Source organism: Lithobates pipiens, unplaced genomic scaffold (genome assembly GCF_037356315.1).
Source record: "Lithobates pipiens isolate NorthernLeopardFrog02 unplaced genomic scaffold, aLitPip1_a1.2 Scaffold_8, whole genome shotgun sequence".
NCBI lineage: Eukaryota > Metazoa > Chordata > Amphibia > Anura > Ranidae > Lithobates > Lithobates pipiens.
The window spans coordinates 430,711,366-430,732,763 of NW_027507903.1; the positions used below are offsets into that span (position 1 = coordinate 430,711,366).

The following is a 21,398-nucleotide window of genomic DNA, read 5'->3' on the forward strand; positions in this document are numbered from 1 at the left end:
AAATGAAAATGCAATAAAAGCTTATTAGAATAGTTAAGCGTAGTACATTAGGACAGTAATAAGGCCTAATTAAGATTAAAGTGAAAGGCCATGCAAAATGTAAAATCTCTGCATCTATGGACACCAGAGATCTAACACTAACCTCTCTATCCCTGTAAAGCTAAGATGAGTATACATACCTTTTTGGAAGTTGATCTGACCCGCTCCGTCCCTATCTGTGAAATTAATGGGAAGTGACATCACCCATATAGTTACTATGGGGCTTCCGTAGTCCTCCATCTCCTCTGCACCCACCTACACAGTGAAGCCACGGCTGGCAGCTCAGCATGGGATCTGGTTGGAGCGGGTCAGATCGGCTTCCAAAAAGGTATGTATACTCGTTTTTTCTTTACAGGGATAGAGAGGTTAGTGTTAGATCCCTGGTGTCTATAGCTGAACACTACACTAAAGAAATTACACTTTGCTACAATGTAAAGTAGTGAGCGTACAGCTTGTATAACAGTGTCAATTTGCTGTCCCCTCAAAATATCTCAAAACACTAATGTCATTAATGCCATTAATGTATAAACCGCTGGCAACAAATGTGAGTACACCCCTAAGTAAACATGTCAGAATTGGCCCCAATTAGCCTTTTTCCCTCCCTGGTGTCATGTGACTTGTTAGTGTTACAAGATCTCAGGTGTGAGTTGGGAGCTGGCGTGTTAAATTGGCTGTTATCTGAGGATCTGAAAAAAAGAATTGTTGCTCTACATAAAGATGGCCTAGGCTATACGAAGATTGCCAAGACCCTGAAACTGAGCTGCAGCGCGGTGGCCAAGACCATACAGCAGATTAACAGGGCAGGTACCACTCAGAACAGGCCTCCCCATGGTCGACCAAAGAATTTGAATGCAGATGCTCAGCGTTATATCCAGAAGTTGTCTTTGGGAAATAGAGGTTGAAGGGGTGGGGGGTCAGTTTGTCAGTGCTTAGACCATACGCTGCACACTGCTCCAAATTGGTCTGAATTGCTGTTGTCCTTCTAAAGATGATTCACAAGTAAGCCCGCAAACAGTTTGCGAAAGACAAGCAGACTAAGGATATGGATTACTGGAACCATGTCCTGTGGTCTGATGAGACCAAGATAAACTTATTTGGTTCAAATGGTGTCAAGTGTGTGGGGCGGCAACCAGGTGAGGAATACAAAGACAAGTGTATCTTGCCTACAGTCAAGCATGGTGGAAAGATTGTAATGGTATGGGGCTGCATGAGTGCTTCCGGCACTGGGGAGCTACAGTTCATTGAGAGAACCATAAATGTCAACATGTACTGTGACATACTAAAGCAGAGAATGATCCCCTACCTTCGGAGACTGGGCCACAGGGCAGTATTCCAACATGATAACAACCCCAAACACACCTCCAAACAATGTCTCCAGACCTAAACCCTATTGAGCATCTGTGGGGCATCCTCAAACGGAAGGTGGAGGAGCGCAAGGTCTCTAAAATCCACCAGCTCTGTGATGTTGTCATGGTGGAGTGGAAGAGGAATCCAATGGCAACCTGTGAAGCTCCGGTGAACTCCATGCCCAAGGCAGTGCTGGAAAATAATGGTGGCCACACAAAATATTGACACTTTGAGCCCAGTTTGGACATTTTCACTTAGGGGTGTACTCACTTTTGTTGCCAGCGGTTTAGACATTAATGGCTGTGTGTTGAGTTATTTTGAGGTGACAGCAAATTTACATTGTTATACAAGCTGTACACTCTCTACATTACATTGTAGCAAAGTGTCATTTCTTCAGTGTTGTCACATGAAAAGATAATAAAATATTTACAAAAATGTGAGGGGTGTACTCACTTTTGTGAGATACTGTATATACAGCTCACCACTCCACAACTCTCAATGGGTCAATGCAGTACTGCAATTTCCTGTATAAGGCAGCGCTCATCCATCCACATGTACTCTAAAGACGCCCAGGCCCACTGCAAACCTTCAGTCTAAGGTGCGCATGCTTGCAGCGGTCGGCATGCGGGATGACGTCATACTGACGCATTTCACTTGCTAATCAGACGGAGCTTCATTGTGCTGTCTTAAATCTCCTAACTAGCGTGTAATACTGCAGTTTTGTCAGATGTCATTGCTTGCTTTCCCTCCTCAACAGACATCCATCAGTAGCTTTTACCTAGCGTTTGCGCTTGCTGAAAACACGCAAGGTAGTATATAGGTGCATTCAACATATTTTGTTAATATTACGCACATAAACTCCCGATATTGGGAGCTGGAGTAAAAAGAGCTTTGTGCATTATTTTTAGGAATCCCGTAAGACTCCATTATCGAGATATAGTAGGAAGGTAGGGGAAAGGAGGGAGTAGGGGAATAAGTAGGCATCATTTACACAGATCCAGGGCAGTCAGAAAAAGATGTATAAGGAGTGAATATATGTATTTAGCAACTATCATTGACTACCAACTAGACTTCCAAGTTGCGTTCAATATTTAGTTCTTTGGGACAAATTTGCATTCCTAATCTGAAAATCCACATCTTTTCCTTCTGCACTAGGATTGTGTTAACCACTTAAGGACCGCCGTATTGTCATTGTACGTCATCGCAATGGCACAGGCAGGCACAAGCACGTACATGTAGGTGCCTGCCTTCCAGCGGGTGGAGCGATCCGTGATGAGGGGATGGCCATTGGTTTCTGGCCACCCCCTCTGGATCGCTCCTGGCCAATGAGAAGCTTCCTCCCACTGTGTATTGTTTACACAGTAAGGAGGAAGTGATGTCATTCTCCTCGGGGCGGTCTTTTTGACCGGACTACGAGGAGAAGACTAAAAGTAAGTGTGCACCAACACTACACTGACATGTAGGTACACACAGGCACACAAACCCCCCCCCCCCCGATCCCCCCCCCCCGATCGCTTCCCGATCCCCCCCCCCCCCCAGTCACAGTGTCACTGATTTCATTGATCATTTCTTTACTGATCACTGCATTCAGTGTCAGTTGTAACAGTAAAAACTGTCAGGGCAGTTAGTGTTAGGTCCAGGGTAGCCCCCTATCACCCCCCAATAAACATTTAACCCCCTGATTGCCCCTAGAGTTAACCCTTTCACCCCCTTTTGCCAGTGTCACTAAGCGATCATTTTTCTGATCGCTGCATTAGTGTCGCTACTGTCGCTAGGTAGCTAGTTATTTTTTTAGGTTCACTGCCAGGTTTTTATATCGCCTTGTACCCCGATATACTACCCAATAATGGTTTTAACCCCCTGATTGCCCCTAGTTAACCCTTTCACCCCTTTTTGCCAGTGTCACTAAGCGATCATTTTTCTGATCGCTGCATTAGTGTCGCTAGGTAGCTAGTTTTTTTTTTAGGTTCACCGCCAGGTTTTTATAGCGCTAGGTACCCCGATATACTACCCAATAATGGTTTTAACCCCCTGATTGCCCCTAGTTAACCCTTTCACCCCCTTTTGCCAGTGTCACTAAGCGATCGTTTTTCTGATCGCGGCATTAGTGTCACTAGTGCCGCTAGGTAGCTAGTTCTTTTTTTAGGTTCACCGCCAGGTTTTTATATCACCTTGTACCCCGATATACTACCCAATAATGGTTTTAACCCCCTGATTGCCCCTAGTTAACCCTTTCACCCCTTTTTGCCAGTGTCACTAAGCGATCATTTTTCTGATCGCTGCATTAGTGTCGCTAGGTAGCTAGTTTTTTTTTTAGGTTCACCGCCAGGTTTTTATAGCGCTAGGTACCCCGATATACTACCCAATAATGGTTTTAACCCCCTGATTGCCCCTAGTTAACCCTTTCACCCCTTTTTGCCAGTGTCACTAAGCGATCATTTTTCTGATCGCTGCATTAGTGTCGCTAGGTAGCTAGTTTTTTTTTTAGGTTCACCGCCAGGTTTTTATAGCGCTAGGTACCCCGATATACTACCCAATAATGGTTTTAACCCCCTGATTGCCCCTAGTTAACCCTTTCACCCCCTTTTGCCAGTGTCACTAAGCGATCATTTTTCTGATCGCGGCATTAGTGTCACTAGTGCCGCTAGGTAGCTAGTTCTTTTTTTAGGTTCACCGCCAGGTTTTTATAGCGCTAGGTACCCCGATATACTACCCAATAATGGTTTTAACCCCCTGATTGCCCCTAGTTAACCCTTTCACCCCCTTTTGCCAGTGTCACTAAGCGATCGTTTTTCTGATCGCTGCATTAGTGTCACTAGTGTCGTTAGGTAGCTAGTTATTTTTTTTAGGTTCACTGCCAGGTTTTTATAGCGTTAGGTACCCCCATATACTACCCAATAATGGTTTTAACCCCCTGATTGCCCCTAGTTAACCCTTTCACCAGCGATCACAGTATAAGTGTCACTGGTGACGCTGGTTAGCCAGTTAGTTATTTAGGTTCCCCGTCAGGTTTTTATATAGCGCCAGGGACCCCCATATACTACCTAATAAAAATTTTAACCCCCTGATTGCCCCTAGTTAACCCTTTCACCACTGATCACCATATAGGTGTTACGGGTGACTCTGGTTAGTTTGCTTTTTATAGCATCAGGGCACCCACCATTTATTACCCAATAAAGGTTTAACCCCCTGATCACCCGGCGGGTGATATCAATTAGGTTTTAGGGTCAGGGTCTGCGTCGCCCCAGGCAGCGCTAGGTTAGTGCCAGTACCGCTAACACCCACACGCAAAGCATAAACCTCCCGTAGTGGTATAGAATCTGAACAGATCAATATCTGATCTGATCAGATCTATACTAGCATCCCCAGCAGTTTAGGGTTCCAAAAAAACGCATTGTTAGCGGGATCAGCCCAGATACCTGCTAGCACCTGCGTTTTGCCCCTCTGCCCAGCCCACCCAAGTGCAGTATCGATCGATCACTGTCACTTACAAAACACTAAACACATAACTGCAGCGATCGCAGAGTCAGGCCTGATCCCTGCGATCACTAACAGTTTTTTTGGTAGCATTTTATATTTAAATCCGGAAGGCAGTGCTTGGTTTTCGGGGTCCCGTACGTGGCTAGGCTCCCAAAAAGTCCCCCACATGTGGTATCCCCGTACTCGGGAGAAGCAGCAGAATTTATTTTGGGGTATAATTTGACTTATGCTCATAGCATGTGTGAGCAATATATCATTTAGTGACAACTTTGTGCAAAAAAAAAAAAAAAAGTTTGTAATATTCCCGCAACTTGTGGCAAAATATTCCATGGACTCAACATGCCTCTCAGTAAATAGCTTGGGGTGTCTACTTTCCAAAATGGGGTCATTTTGGGGGGTTTTGTGCTATTTTGGCATTTTATGGCCTTTGAAACTGTGATGGGTAGTGAGGAGTGAAATCAAAAATTTGCACCCTTAGAAATCCTGACGGTGGTGATTGGTTTTCGGGGTGCCGTGCGCGACTAGACTCCCAAAAAGTCCCACACATGTGGTATCCCCATACTCGGGGGAAGTAGCGGAATATATTTTGGGGTGCAATTCCACATATAACCATGGCATGTGTGAGCAATATATCATTTAGTGACAACTTTTTGTAAAAAAAATTTTTTTGTCATTATTCAATCCCTTGGGACAAAAAAAAAAATATTCAATGGTCTCAACATGGCCCTCAGCAAATAGCTTGGGGTGTCTACTTTCCAAAATGGGGTAATTTGGGGGGGTTTTGTACCATCTTGGCATTTTATGGCCTTCAAAACTGTGGTTTTGAAGGCCATAATTGGCTATATTTTGGGGTGCAATTCCACATATAACTATGGCATGTGTGAGCAATATATCATTTAGTGAGAACTTTTTGTAAACTTTTTTTTGTGTCATTATTCAATCACTTGGGACAAAAAAAAAATATTCAATGGGCTCAACGTGCCCCTCAGCAATTTCCTTAGGGTGTCTACTTTCCAAAATGGGGTCATTTGGGAGGGAGTTTGTACTGCCCTGCCATTTTAGCACCTCAAGAAATGAGATAGGCAGTCATAAATTAAAAGCTATTCCTTTCATAGGTGTAATTCACATGGACCCAATGCAACGTCTCATGGGCATTTTCCTTAGCTAGAGAATACACATAACTTACCAATCAGGCGATGTATGTTACCCCAGACCTGTCTTGGGTATCCAGTGAGCTGCTCAATTTCGTGGGGGACCATTTGTTTTCATTCCATCCCCTTCACTAATATGCGCTGTGGTCCCTGTGGATTACCCCTCCCCCCAGTTTTTAACTGTTACCGAAACTGAGGGAAACTATGATTACTGTTTTTATGATTTATGCTGTGCTCAGAAGCCCCTCTTTACATTGGGTCCTCTACTGCCAGGAAACAAAGAGATCTATTTAATTTTTTGAGGAGCACCCAGATGCTTACTGGATACCCGGGGTAAGGGGTGACTTAATAAGTACAAATGAATCCATCTGTGTCCTATTTTAGATTACTGACATCATGGTTAGCATCTACCATTTTAAGAGTCTTGTGTTACGACACCTCCTCTATTTCCCATTAGGATGTGGTCATTTTCACGCTCTCCCCTTATTCTTAATGGGGGGGGTCACAAACATGCAATTTAAGTTCCGTACTGTGTCTGATGGCTCTCATCCCGGGTATTATTAATACCTTATTACACCAATCACAAATCAGACGCCCTTTTTTTTTTTTTTTTTTTTTTAGCCCTGTTTATCATTTCCCCTACAACTCTGTTATTACAATCTCCATAGGGGTATTGCTAATGATAGATCCTTGACTTGTCCTCGAGACTATTCTAGTTCAATTTGGGAAAGAGCTAGTTTTGCTTTATTACCACAAGATACCTGTTTAGTCTGACAACAATACTTTAATTTGAAATTGAAGTTTATTATCGGTTTAGTTCTGATGTTGTGTAACCCTTCTTCCATGTTTTACTCCATTTCATGGGTTTTTATTTTTATCTCTCAATACCTCTTCGCCTTGACAATGTTTTATGCATGATTGTGTCAATTAGAGTTTCCAGTTAAACTTTACTAAGCCTCAGGCCTGCACCCTTTATCCTCAATCCTGTTTTGCCTCTCATACTCGTGTCTGCAGACGAAGTGTCTTTTATATTGAATAGATCCATTAACCGATATACACTCCTTTTTTTTTTTTCTTTTTCGGGTGTTTCCTCTAAATGTTTTGACAAGATTCTAGACTGTCGTTAGGCAGCTTACATTTTTCACACCTCCATTTTAAGCATTCATACCCTTCCCTCCGTTCAGCTGTCAGCATTTCTTAATCTTGTATTTACTCTCCTCAATAACCCAGACGACGTTTCACACAGAGATATTCTGCTCAGCCATACCACTTTTACTTCCATTAGTTCTTGGAATATCTCACACCTGTTTAGGTTTAGTCCTTTGCATTATATTTGTTGCATCGGACACAGCGAGCTGGTTCTCGCTACAAACCTCAGAGAAATTGATTTCTTCACTAGTCTCGACTACACTTCTATATAATCTACGGGTGTAAGATCCTTCGAGACTAGCACTCCCCCCCCTCTTTTTGACCCTTTACCCCCCGGATTCCTTTGTCCCCTTTTTCTCCTAGTGTTTTTCTTTCACAACATAGTATAAACTCCTTTGGCTAGTCTTTTTGTCGACCCCTGTCATTATATTTCTAGGGTATTCTATCGCGTCTCTCGCACATCTGAAGATAGAATGGTCTCCCCTTCACACAAGACACATTCCAAGGCGCTCTCGCTGAGACTGGTCTCCATTAATGTCAAAGGTCTTAACTTACCGGAAAAGAGATCCCAGTTCCTGCGAGAATGCCATACTTTGAAAGCGAATATAATATTTGCACAGGAAACACATTTTCTGACAGACAAAACTCCTAAGCTGTCGGATAAAAATTTTCCCACGGTTTTTCATTCGACGAATAGCCACTCCAAAACAAAAGGTGTGTCGACCCTTATCTCTAAAAATACACCCTTTCAACTAATAGATTCACTAAGCGACACTGAAGGGAGATACTTATTTCTTAAAGGGACCATTCACTCCAAACCAATCACAATTGCTAATATATACTCTCCCAACACAAAACAAGTTACTTTTTTTCGTTCTATCTGTGATCTTTTGTCTTCCTTCTCATCGGGCATCCTCATTCTCGGGGGGGATTTCAACGTCCCCCTGAATCCTATCTTAGATTCCTCCTCTGGTTCCTCAGCCTTGCCATACAAAGCTTTGAAACAAATAAAATTGCAACTCCAAAACATCCTGCTACATGATTCCTGGAGAACGCTGAATCCACAGGGAAAAGATTATACATATTTCTCCCCTACTCATCAAAAATACTCCCGAATTGATTATTTTTTTATCTCACAACCTGACCTACCCCTCTTGACTAAGGCCACAATAGAACCTATGACATTTTCTGACCATCATCCAATATCCATTCTTCTGGAATTTCCCGAAACTATAACCAAATCTAAAACGTGGAGACTTAATTCTGCCTTGCTCAAAGACCCAATCAACGTGGCAAGCATAAAAACTTGTCTTACAGACTATTTCAGACTTAATGAAATCCCTGACACCTCCACACTATTCCAATGGGAAGCTCATAAAGCTGTAATCCGAGGGGAATTTATCAAATTATCCTCTCTTCTTAAAAGAGAACGCCAGGCCAAAATAGCAACACTTATGTCCCAAATTCGCGTGTTGGAAGCCACGCACAAACAAACACTTGCAATACAGACCTATCAATCCCTGACACAAATCAGGAAACAATTATTAGAAGAACTTAACCTGAAGATCAGGAGACAATATGTCCTAAGAAATAAACTCTTTTATGAAAAGGGTAATAAAGTTGGCTCTCTTCTGGCTAGAGCAGTGCAAAGTAAGAAACTCAACTCAACTGTACATCATATTACTGATAACCAGGGTAAAGCTTACAATTCAAATGAAGATATAGCCCAAAAATTCGAAGAATATTACCAAACGCTTTATAACATTCCCTCTAGGCCCACTAAGACCAGTAGTTTGGAGGTGAGACAGCATAAGATTAACGAATTTCTCTCCAAATTTGGCCCTAAGCGTATTTCGCAGGAAAATGCCCAAAAGCTGAATACTCCCTTATCCGAAGAAGAATTCGATAAAGCAATCAAAGAGATGAAAGTAGGGAAGGCACCTGGCCCAGACGGTCTTCCTTTGACATATTACAAAACATTTACAGACATACTTAGACCCCGCTTTCTCCTAGCATATAAATCCTTCGCCTCTACTTCCCATGCCCCCCCTCATATGCTTGAAGCACACATTACAGTAATACCGAAAGAGGACAAAGATCCTTCCCTGGTCACGAATTACCGCCCCATTTCACTCATTAATGTGGATGTCAAGATTTATGCTAAAATTCTAGCGAATCGCTTGTTGCCGCTTCTCCCGTCTTTGATCTCTTTAGATCAAGTGGGATTTATCCCAGGACGGGAAGGTAGGGATAACACTATTAAAGCGCTTAACATCCACCATTGGTTGACCTCAACCAAAAAACAAGGATTCTTTCTTTCCCTGGACGCCGAGAAGGCGTTTGACAGGGTGGCCTGGGATTACATGGACTCGACCCTCAAAGCAATAGGATTGCCGGACTTATTTATCTCATATATTCGGGCTCTGTACTCCCAACCGACCGCCAGAGTGCGGGTCAATGGCCACCTGTCAAACGCCTTCCGGCTCCACAATGGTACGAGACAGGGTTGTCCCCTCTCACCTTTACTTTTTGTCCTCACTCTCGAACCTCTTCTCAATAAACTAAAATTGAATCCAGATATTAATGGTGTTTCAATCAATACCCGCATTTATAAATTAGCAGCTTTTGCGGATGACATTCTTCTTTTCTTAACCAACCCGCATATCTCCATCCCCAATCTTCTTTCCGACTTGGAGATGTTCCAATCCATCTCCAATCTTAAAATAAATTACTCCAAATCCATTGCCCTGAATGTAACTCTCCCCGCAGAGATGGTAACGCAATGTAAAGCAAATTTCCCCTTTAATTGGGCTGATCACTCAATCACTTATTTGGGAATTAAAATACCGACATCCCTCTCCAACCTCTTTAAGGAAAACTTTCTCCCAACTTTGCAAAAAACCAAATCAGACCTTAAGAACTGGAGAGCTCTACAAGTGTCCTGGTTCGGTAGAGCTGCACTCCTTAAAATGACTATTCTTCCACGCTTCCTTTACTTATTACAAACGATTCCGATCAATATTCCCTCGTCCTTTTTCCATTCTTTCCGTCAAATATGTTCCGCTTTTATATGGCAAAATAAAAGGCCAAGAATAAGTTTTACACGCCTTACCCTTCCAAAAATCAAAGGTGGAATTGCCCTTCCTGACCTTCGTCGATACTATTGGGCCACACATCTTGCCAGGATTGTGGACTGGAATGTTCACCAAAATGTAAAAGATTGGGTACCACTAGAACACTTTGCCTCTACACAAAATCTTCGATCACTGCCCTGGATAAATCCACGCCATATACCGATACAGCACAAGAAACATCCGCTGATTGGGCCCACACTGTCTGTTATTCACAAGGCATTGAAAACAATATATCCGCACCCATGGCTGAGTCCTCTTACCCCACTGAGAAACAATCCCGATTTTCCACCAGGCAAGAGTCCCATTTATCTGGCCAACTCCTGGCCCCACACAGATCTTACTGCTAGGCAATTCTTCGACAGGAGAAAGAATTTCAGATCATTGGCTGATTTGAATACCACGGCTTCCCCTACCCACATCTCCGACTGGACGTATAGACAATTACATCACTTCTTGACTGGACGACATAATATAGACTATTGGACAAGAGATTTGAACACCCTAGAAAGTCTTTGTACACAACACGAACCACAAAGACATCTCATCTCCATCCTGTACACATATCTCTTCATGGGAGATTCAGCGTTCTCCAGCAAGCCTTACTCCTCATGGGAGCAAGATCTAGCTATCAAACTTTCTGACTCAGAGTGGGAAACCATTTGTACTTATATTCTCAAAGGATCCCTTAATGTAGCGGTTCAGGAAGGAGGATACAAAATTCTCTCCAAATGGTATAGAACCCCTTCCCTGCTTCACAAATTCTCAGATAATAATTCCAACTTATGCTGGCGCTGTGGCAAGGCGGAAGGGACCATGCTTCACATTTGGTGGTCATGTCCCGCCCTTCAGAATTACTGGAGATCTGTCCATGACACCATAATTGCTGTAACATCCCAAACCAATAATTTTTCCCCTGCTTCCTACCTACTTCACTACACCAAAATCCCCAGGACACGCTACTTTAAATCACTCAATATGATTATGATTAACACGGCGCAACAATGCATCCCATGTCATTGGCGATCCTCTACAGTACCAACCATAGCGGAATGGTTCCGTAGATTAAATAACACCGAAACCATTGAAGAATTAATTAGCATATCCAATGACACAGTCACAAAATTTTCAGAAATATGGCAGGACTGGCGCCGTTTCAAACTTACTGACGCTTACTCCTCACAATTGGGTTAAATAATTCTCATATACTAGATTATACCCTTCTCAGTGTCACCCCTATCCTCTAAATTTAATCTTTTCCACCCTTCCTTTCCCCCATAATATGTATTTCTGATTGATCTGTTTTCCCATTCGATAACTCAGAATATCTTAGTGTTCCCTCCTTTCTAGTTAATGCACCTTTAAGGTTGGTTCTAGATTCAACTATATCAGTAACTAAGATCTTTAATGTGACTCTTTCCACGGTTGGAAATTGGTTAAATTCTGGAGTAAGCTGTTGATCTATTAACTATTTATCTACGCATTCATGCCTTATTGTGCCATGTATATTCTGATGCTATACTTACTCCATTGTTTGTATTTCTCTGTATGACTTCTTTACCTCAATAAAAAATTTTGTGGAAAAAAAATAAATAAATTAAAAGCTGTGTAAATTCCAGAAAATGTACTCTAGTTTGTAGACGCTATAACTTTTGCGCAAACCAAAAAATATACGCTTATTGACATTTTTTTTACTAAAGACATGTGGCTGAATAAATTTTGCCCTCAATGTATGACTAAAATTTAGTTTATTTGATTTTTCTTATAACAAAAAGAAGAAAATATATTTTTTTTTCAAAATTTTCACTCTTTTTCCATTTATATTGCAAAAAATAAAAATCGCAGAGGCAATCAAATACCATCAAAAGAAAGCTCTATTTGTGGGAAGAAAAGGACGCAAATTTCGTTTGGGTGCAATATTGCATGACCGCGCAATTACCAGTTAAAGCAGCGCAGTGCGAAATTGGAAAAAGACCTCTGGTCCTTAAGGTGTTTATTGGTCCGGGGCTGTAGTGGTTAAACTCTCCCCTTTTTTCCGGGAAGTTTAGAACATAGATACCTTTTACTCGTAGGGCTTCAGGGTTTCCCTGATGGAACTGGGCAAAATACACAGCCAGTGGATGTTCCTCATCTTTTTTCCTTATACTGCAAATATGTTCACCAAGTCGAATTCTCAGTTGTTTGGCCTTACTCACATAGAACTTACCACAAGGGCGCTGTAGCATATAGACTAAATGAGTTGCTGAACAGTTAACTACTTGCTTATAAGGCACTTTCAGCGCTGTTGAACTTTGATAATTGTGTGATAATGCAACGCTGCACCCAAATGAAATTTTTATCATTTTTTTCCCACAAACAGAGCTTTATTTTGATGATATTCAATAATCACTGTTTTTTTTTTTTGCTAAAAAAAAAGTTTATAGTTTGCTACATAATTTTGCAAACAGATCATTTTTGATACACACTGATTGGTGGCACTGATGGCCATGGATTAGCAGTACTGATGGGCACTGGTAGGTGGCACTGATTAGCAGCACTGGTGGATACTGAGGGGACAGATGTCCCTGTAACAGAAGCTGGTTTATTCGCTTTCGCTGACCGGCTTCTGTTTACTTCCGTAATCAGCTGTCATTGGCTGACAGCTTATCATGTGGTAAAGGACCGCTGTAATTGGCCCTTTACCCCGATCTGATCAGCTGAGTCCCGAAGACTTGGTTATCACATAGTGCACCGCAGGGGGCAAGCGGGCAGTGCGAGCACTGGAGGACGTCCATGGATGCCCTCCTGGTTTTTAAAGTATGTGCTGTAGCCTTCTATCAGCTATAGCGTGGGCGCCAGTAGTTAATGAATTGGTGGATCTTAAACCTCTGACATCCATCTGAAATCCATCTGAGCTGGTAAACTCATTTGTTTTCTCCACGTACATACATATCTGACAATATTCACAGGCGTGCATCCCACACATAGGTGGAAGGTCTGTAAGCCAATTAATTACTCAATGGTGTTCAAAATTCTGAATGGACTAGACTGTCATTAAGGTTACAGGCTTTTTGAGCCACCATTAGAGGACATGGGCCTACGATTTCCGCCAGAAGGTGAGATCTAGTGAGGACAATGTCTATCTAGGATAAATTTTACCTGGTTCCTTTGGGAACCATAGCTTGTGATGTTCCTCACAGGATCACAGGAGCGGTTTTCTTCTGATCCTGTTCCTTTAGCTGTACTGATTTTAAAAAGGTCCTCACAATTGCATTCTACAGCTCGTTGGTTAGCTTTGCTGATAGTTTTGTGGGAGTATTCCCGTTAATTCCTGCTGCTGTCAGTCAAAGTCTGTGAAGAGGGAACAAGGGGGTGGCTGAGCTATGCTGTGTGTGTGTGTGTCTATGGATGTTCACAGTCCGGCTTGAGAGCATATATGCACAGGTCCATCCCTTAGCAACTAGCAGGGAGGCGAGAAAAAGCAGAGAATATTGATGGGGGACCCCAGAAGAAGAGGTAAGAGACCTCTTTGTGCAATATTGTTGCACAGAGCAGGTACGTAAAACATCTTTTCATAAAAACATTGCCTTTAGTAGCACTTTTTTTTTGGGGGGGGGGATACCTTGCATGTACAAGATGTTTAAATGGTTAAGAAGAAAAACACTGTAGTCTGATTAAAAAGCCGGCTACTGCTTTTAAATGAGAATGAAATCAAAACAACTTAAGGGGCCATTCAAGTGTGCTCCTATGCTCACGAGGAACATGCTGAGAAAGCAAAGTGACTGGGAAATGAACCCATCAGTCTGCTACCTTTACTTCACCAATTAGTCAAAGGTGGGGACAAGACCTGCTAAGTGCTACTTAAAGGCTAACTCTCCACTTTTGTGGCATAAAGGATAGAAAAAAAATATATAGTGTATATACAATATGGCTACAAAAGCCATTTAATGTTATTAAAAATATTATTTCATTTTAATCTGCACTGCTGTAGATTTCTGTGAAATTCAATGCAATATTGCAACCTGGAAGCATTATGTAAACCGTTGGTTTACACAACTTCTCTGAAAAAGTAAATTTTTTGCTTGTGTGATTGGCTCACAGATTTTCGCAAAAGTCTGCACTAAGATACAGGTCAAACAAGCCACCCACAAAAGGGGAAGCTCCGCTTTAAGGACGCATCCCCCACTCCTTTTGAACAATTGGCACTTTTGAGGAGCTGGGGGGGTACCCGGTTTTGCAGGTACCTGCTTCCCACTTCCGTTCTGAGCACTGCGGTGCTTGGAAACGAAAGTTATTTTCCCTCCCCTATGCAGCCTTCTGGGACACTGACAGGTCCCAGAAAACTGCATCTACCCCTCCCCTCACACATGTGCAGTGGGCACATTTTTATTGGCACAATGCTGTGGCAGCTTGTGGCTTTACAGCCAGGTGCCAATAGCGAAGATGCCACCATCGGGGACTAAAAACAGTGGGTGCGTCAGCTAAATATAATGAACCAGTCAGTCCTATTCAAAATCAGTATACAAAAACATGGTCAAACAGCGGTACCTTCAGAGCAGAAATAGGTCTGCAAAATCTGCTAAAATCCACATGTTTTACATTGATCACCCAGAGGAGCTTGTCTTCTTTTCAACAGAAGTGTAATTAATCTTTAAAAGTATCTGTGAACACAGACTAAGACAGCGTATTGTATTTGGAAACTATAATCAACTTTACTATTACAAAAAATAAACATTAGGTATCATATTTGTATTCTTTGACAGCCATGTGACTGTACAGCCTCCTTTGTGTCCTTCTTCCTCACAGTGGGGAGCATCTTTAGAGCAAATGGCATACAGAGTGTTATGTCACTACAGCGAGTTAGTATGTTCTCCATCTGTGCTTGATGCGCTCATACAGGCTGCAGCTGCAAAATGGCAGGAAAGGTGTGCATCGACCATACTGATTTTAGGAGATATAGGCACACCTGTATTTTGAAGAAGGGAGTTCTGATAAGAAAACTGACTATGCCAGCACAAATCTGCTTCTATGCTCTGAAATACAGAGAGCACTATGTAGAAATTAAAAAACACAGAAGATGACACAGAAGGTTGAATTGGGGGGACCAGACTGAAGAAAAGACAAAATATGAGTGGTAGAATATTCCCTGGGACTGTCCTCAGACCAGGCAAGTAAGCCTTTGGTGTAAAATGGTAAATTTTGCACAAGTTGGATATTCTTGCTATTGGTATAATTGGAATAAGAGAGTCAGAATTACTCCTGTCCTGGACTTGGGTTTCAACAGCCATGCCATTAAAGCTTTTGTATCTCCAGCTTTTAGTCAAGTATAGTTTGTTTGGACCAAGCTGGCCCAAACCAATGATTACCTTCACTAACAGACACAGTGGCCTCAGCTACATACAGTATACAGTGCTGTGTTCCGAGAGCAGGATGGAAACTATCTATCTTGCTCTTGAAACAAAATTGAGTATTCATTCTTTGTATTTATTCATAGAATACAAAACTCCCTGTGAATGGCTGAGCTGTGCTCAGCCTGACTCGATTTTGTTCCGGGAGCAGAATAGAAGTCCCAGTCCCGCTGCCAGATCACAGCACTGTATGCTGTGTGTAGCTGAGGCTACATACATTATACCCTGCTCCCAGCCACTGCATTTTAGTGAAGGTAATAGTTCACTTGGATCAGCTTGGTCCAAGCAACCTTTTCAAATGTCACTCAAAGCTGGAGATCAGCTTGAAAGCCAGCAACTGAGAAGTAAAGTGTGATAGCGCTGCTTAAGGCTATTGAAATAGTTGTCTAAAACCATTGTTATATGTAATATACCAGTGTCAATGAATAAATGTCAAAAGACATAACTAAGCAATTATATTGTGTAAAAAAATCAAAATTAAACAGTCCATAAAAATGAAAATAAAATTAATATATAAATAAAGAGTCTTCTTAGAAAATAGCTCACTCCAATCTTGACTGTGAAAATCGTGAAATCACAAACACATTTCAATCCATGGCTCCCTGTGGCTCCCTGTCAGAAACAGACTGAGACAGAAGTACAGTTAAATCACACGTTTAATAATAATAAAAAAAGGTAAGCAGAGTAAACGTAGTCAAAACATAGTTCTGGAACCAGAACGGATAGTCAGACCGGCCAAAACACCAGGGAGCCAGAGATGAGCGTAGTAGAACAGCAAGCAGGATCTGGAGCCAGAAGGAATGTTAGGCAAGTAAGTCTAACAGGAACACAGGAGAGCGACTCTAGAGATGTAACCAAGGTGAAGGCAGAGATCATCTGGGCTGGATGGCTTAAGTAGGCAGGACTGACAAGCAGGATATCATCAATGGGTGAGTCACTGTGGAGAGATAGAAGCTGGCCATTAGACGACAGCTGAATGGCCAGCTTCGAGAAGGAAGGGCTGAGCCCAGCCCTGACACTCCTTTCACCAGGTGCAATGGAAGCTCACCTACTTCATAGACCCTGAAAGGGTCAAACACACTCAGAACGCAGATTTTCATTAGTAAGGATGAGCTCAGGCGTGTTTGCAACCCGCACATGCAGAGCCTGCCAGGAAGTCGGCACTGCACATCGCTAATCGCAGGCAGCGAGACATTTTCCCGGTCTGCGGCTGCAGATATTGAGAAATGTCTCCCTGTGCAAAAATGAGGCAGAATGGGGGCGACGCAGTTACCTCATTATTCTGAAACTAAATCTGGGTAGGAAGATAAAAAACTACAAATTTTACATTGCTTATGCCAAGAAGCATTAGAAACACAATTGCAGGGGTTACGACAATAAAGTGAATAGAAATCAATTCCTCTGCCTATAGGTCCACATAATGTAGGGGAGAGATTTCGCAAGAGCCAAGAAACAGTGTAACTGTCTAAACATAAGGGAAGCCCAGTCTTACCCTATTTCCCAGAATAAGGGAGGCTATGGCTGACCTAGTCCATAGAGAACTTTTAAACCCATAGGAACAAGTTAAAGTGGAAGTAAACCCATCGATTTAAACAGTTAAAAAAAAAAGGCATGCCGGGAATGCTAACTGCACATTGGCTGTGCTCTCAGCCAAACTATTAAACCATCCAATGGCTGGTGTCATAACGAATCACATGTGCAGCGCCATAGTAGTTGAAGATTAAACAGAGGCAAAGATGGCAGCTTCCTTGGCTGAAAACGATAGGGGAGTTTACTTCTACTTTAAGTCTTCAGATTCAGAATGGACTGGACTTCTACTTTCGGTTTTGTTAAGTGTTCTTCCATTGGTACAGCGGAAATTAACCTTTGAGAAAGGAGCTGCGGAGCAGCAGCAAGCAGATTAGCTCACCATGACAGGGAAGCAGACAGAGTGTGAAACTCCAGGATGTAACCCCTGGAAATGACACTCTGGATCCAAGTATCTGAGATTTTCTGGTATGATGTCCCTTCACTCTTAGCCTCCTTTCCCACTGTGGCAGTGGGTGCGTCGGCAGTAAATCACCGCTATTTTTAGCAGCACTTTACCGCCAATTTTGTGGCACTATTCAGCCGCTAGCAGGTCGCTTTTACCCCCCTGCTAGTGGCCGAGAAAGGTTTAAAACCACCACAAAACGCAGCTGCAGCAGCACTATGCCGGCGGTATAGCCGCGCTGCCCCATTGATTTCAATGGGCAGGAGGAGTGTATAAACCGCTCCTTTACTGCTCCAAAAAAGCTACTTTCTGTATGGGAGTTCAGCTGACCAGCATTTAAACTATAGGATCTTTACATATGGATGGAGATAAGACCCATCCTGGAGATTTTACAAAGTGTGTACGCCAAGCCACTCACGCAGCAGAAAGGAACTAGAATTTCAGGCCATGCATTTAGTCCAGATTGCTTCTATGGCAACCTGCCAGACAATTACTAACGCAGGATGAATGACAGGGCTACCAAAGAAAATAAAGCTTTAAAAAGGGCCTCCAACTGTCTACCACATCCATGAACATGGTGTAATCCTCAATCGGAGCTGTGACGGTCTAATAGACCCTTGATCTCTGCTCTGTCCTCCAAAGCAGCTTATCAAACCAAGATTGGTTTGATAGCGTCTTCACTGGCCTATAGCAGCCAGTAAACAAAGAACTGAAACCCTAGTCATCTTCCTGTAGAGCAAGGAAACGCTATGTGTGTGCACTCGATGAAGACCACAGAATTGAAGAGGAGTAAACATTTTTGGAGGGACATCATCCTCTGCTGTTTTCACAGATTTTGGGTAAATAAAAAATGAACATGCTGCATTTATTTGATAAATAAACCCTACCAACTTACTAGATAGCACAACTACAAATACCGTGAAAGCCCTAGAGCCTGCACCCTAAAAACGAGTATATTGCAACAGTTTCACCTAAACTGTTTATGTTTTCCCCCCAAACATTTTAGATGTTTTCTGATACCAGATGGCCAATCCATGCCTTCCCAAAGTCTTTAAGAAGCATCTGGCTCGTTAAATCAGTGCCTAGACAACTAGAAATTTGGAAAGTGTGTGTGTATAATGTGGAGCAGTGGCAGAACTACCAGGGTCACAGTAGTCATATTTTCAACCAGGCCCTGGCATTCCGCCACTGTCAGAGGGCCCCAGCGGAGTTGCCAATTGCAGGTCTCTGAGCTGAGAGCATGTCTCTCATACTGCTCACAGCCATCATTGACAGTTCTCCCTCTCTCCTCTCTTGCACGGGATGAAAGAGGAGACAGCCGATATGCTCTGTCTCCAACCCCTTCTCTGTGTGTGCTCTGCGGAAAGTCAAGTGTGAAGCTAAGGAGCTCACACTTCTCGCAGAGCCCACACAGGAGAGGGGGATAGGGGAGGTTGGAGATGGAGCAGATCGGCTGTCTCCTCTCTCATCCCGCGTGACAGAGGAGAGAGGGAGAGTGGTCAATGGCGGCTGTGAGCTTTATGAGAAACGCTCTCAGCTCAGAGACCTGCTGGGGAGACAGGTGGCATTGATCGATGAGCAACAATAGGAGGTACTAATGGGCACTAACCAGCTGCACTGAAGGGTGGCACCGATAGGCATTGAGCACTGATAGGCAGCACAAATAGACACTGATAGACATTGATGGGCACTGATAGGTTGCACTGATGAGCACTCATAGGCAGCACTGATAGGTGCCACTGGTGGGCATTGAGCACTGATAGGCAGCACTAATAGACACTGATAGGCAGCATTGATGAGCACTGATAGGCAGCACTAATAGACGCCAATAGGTAGCATTGATGAGCACTGATAGGTGGCACTGATGGATGCTGATAGGCGGCACTGATGGATGCTGATAGGCGGCACTGATAGGCAGAATTGATGAGCACTAATAAGTGACACGGATGATAACCAGCAAGTCTGTTTACATGTGATCAGCTGATCACATGTTAAATGGCCGCTGTGATTGCCCTGGATGCACATCCCAGGGGGCACGCAGGAAGCAGGGTTCTGGAAGAATGTCCATGTACGCCCTCCCAAAATTGAAAGCCTGGGGCTCAGATGGAAGGGTGGGTCAGGGGGGTCCATCATGGTTTCTTGCAGAAGGTTCTAGTTATGCCTCTAAAGTGGAGTATGTGGGAGCTCAACCCAAGCTTGATTAATATACAAGATAAATGTGCAGTTTAGTTTTAACCAGAACATCATTTAATGAACAGTACTAGTGTTGAATGAATTAATGGTTATAAACAGCAGCCATTACCCATGAGGGAAGAGATAGGAAAATGTATGCAAGTTAAACCATACTGGCCCAGAATACCAAGAAGGCTGCATTATTATCTTTGTTTTTTTCAGTTGCTGTAGAAAATATAATCATAAATATTATCCCGTTCGTGACTGATGCCGCGTACACACGATCTGACTATCCGGCGGACAAACCGCCGGACTTTGCAGCGGAGGTCCGCCAGACTTTCTGAATGAGCGAACCTGCCCACACACGACCAGACTTTTCCGGCGGACAATCTGCCGGACTATGGCGGGTGTCTGCCGGACTTTTGAAATGAACGGACTTGCCCACACACGGTGAAAAGTCAGTTCATTTTGAATGTGGCTCCAGGTAGACGGGACTAGCAAAGGAAGTGAATGTCGCCGCCTCCATCGGCGAGATTGACACCTCGCTGTCCCCGTCACCTCGTATGGATTTAAAGGGGAAGCCCTACGCTGAAAAAATGGCGTGGGGGTCCCCCCAAAGTCCATAGTCTTATCCGAGCACGCAGCCTGGCCGGTCAGGAAAGCCTGGGGCTCAGATGGAAGGGTGGGTCAGGGGGGTCCATCAGGAAACCCAACCTTATAGGTTTGAAGGATAGCCTCTAAAGTAAGGTCACCAGATTCTCAAAAATCCACACCTACTAAAGAAACCACAGCTCCATTTCACGCTACACTCACAAATACACACTCTTAAATAATTGGTCACCCACTTTGAGAGAGGTAGACATTCAAGGAGTAAGAACAGAATGGCTTTATGTAAAAATAAGAGACATGCATGCATAATTAAAAGAAAAACCAAGTAGAAAAATAGGGTGAACACTAATTAACTACTAGATGACTGGGTTGGCAACATCACTATAGGGACTAACAAACATAGGAAATAAAGCTCTTTAATATAGTTTTTGCTGGAAACATTAAAATAGTCAGAGACTACTTAGCAACTGTCAACTATTGAAATAAAGAACACTTTGGTCACAAGTATGTAATAACAATATAACATGCAGATTGCAGGAATCAGAGTGCAATGATCATGCACAACCAAGATACAGAGTGCTTTGGTCAGAAGTATGTAACATACAGAGTAAGGTCCATAAATATGTATTATACAGAGTAATTTCCATAAATATACAACAATGGGCGGCTATATACCCTCCACTGTACATTCACTGTCGTATTGTATATGGTATGTTACATAACCCTAACCACTGAACTCTGTATGATGTGCTATATCTTGCACACTCCTGTCTGTTGCACTACCGGCATATAAAGTGTACAGGTGTGAGAATTACAGAACAACTGCAGCTTTGCCATCATTGTCCCCTTAATCTATTCCCCTACCCTATTTAATACAGCCACCAACTTACCTTTCTCCCCGATCCAAAGATCTTCATTCTGCAGTTCTGCCAGCAAGTGAAAAAGTTTGGTACTGTACTGT

At 42.9% G+C, this 21,398-nt stretch overlaps 1 protein-coding gene across 1 annotated transcript in view; it reads right to left on the minus strand.

The window, feature by feature from the left end:
- Positions 1–21,398, minus strand: part of MGAT4B (alpha-1,3-mannosyl-glycoprotein 4-beta-N-acetylglucosaminyltransferase B) — an 820,251-nt gene that overhangs the window by 196,737 nt on the left and 602,116 nt on the right. The gene's annotated exons all lie outside the window — the stretch shown is intronic.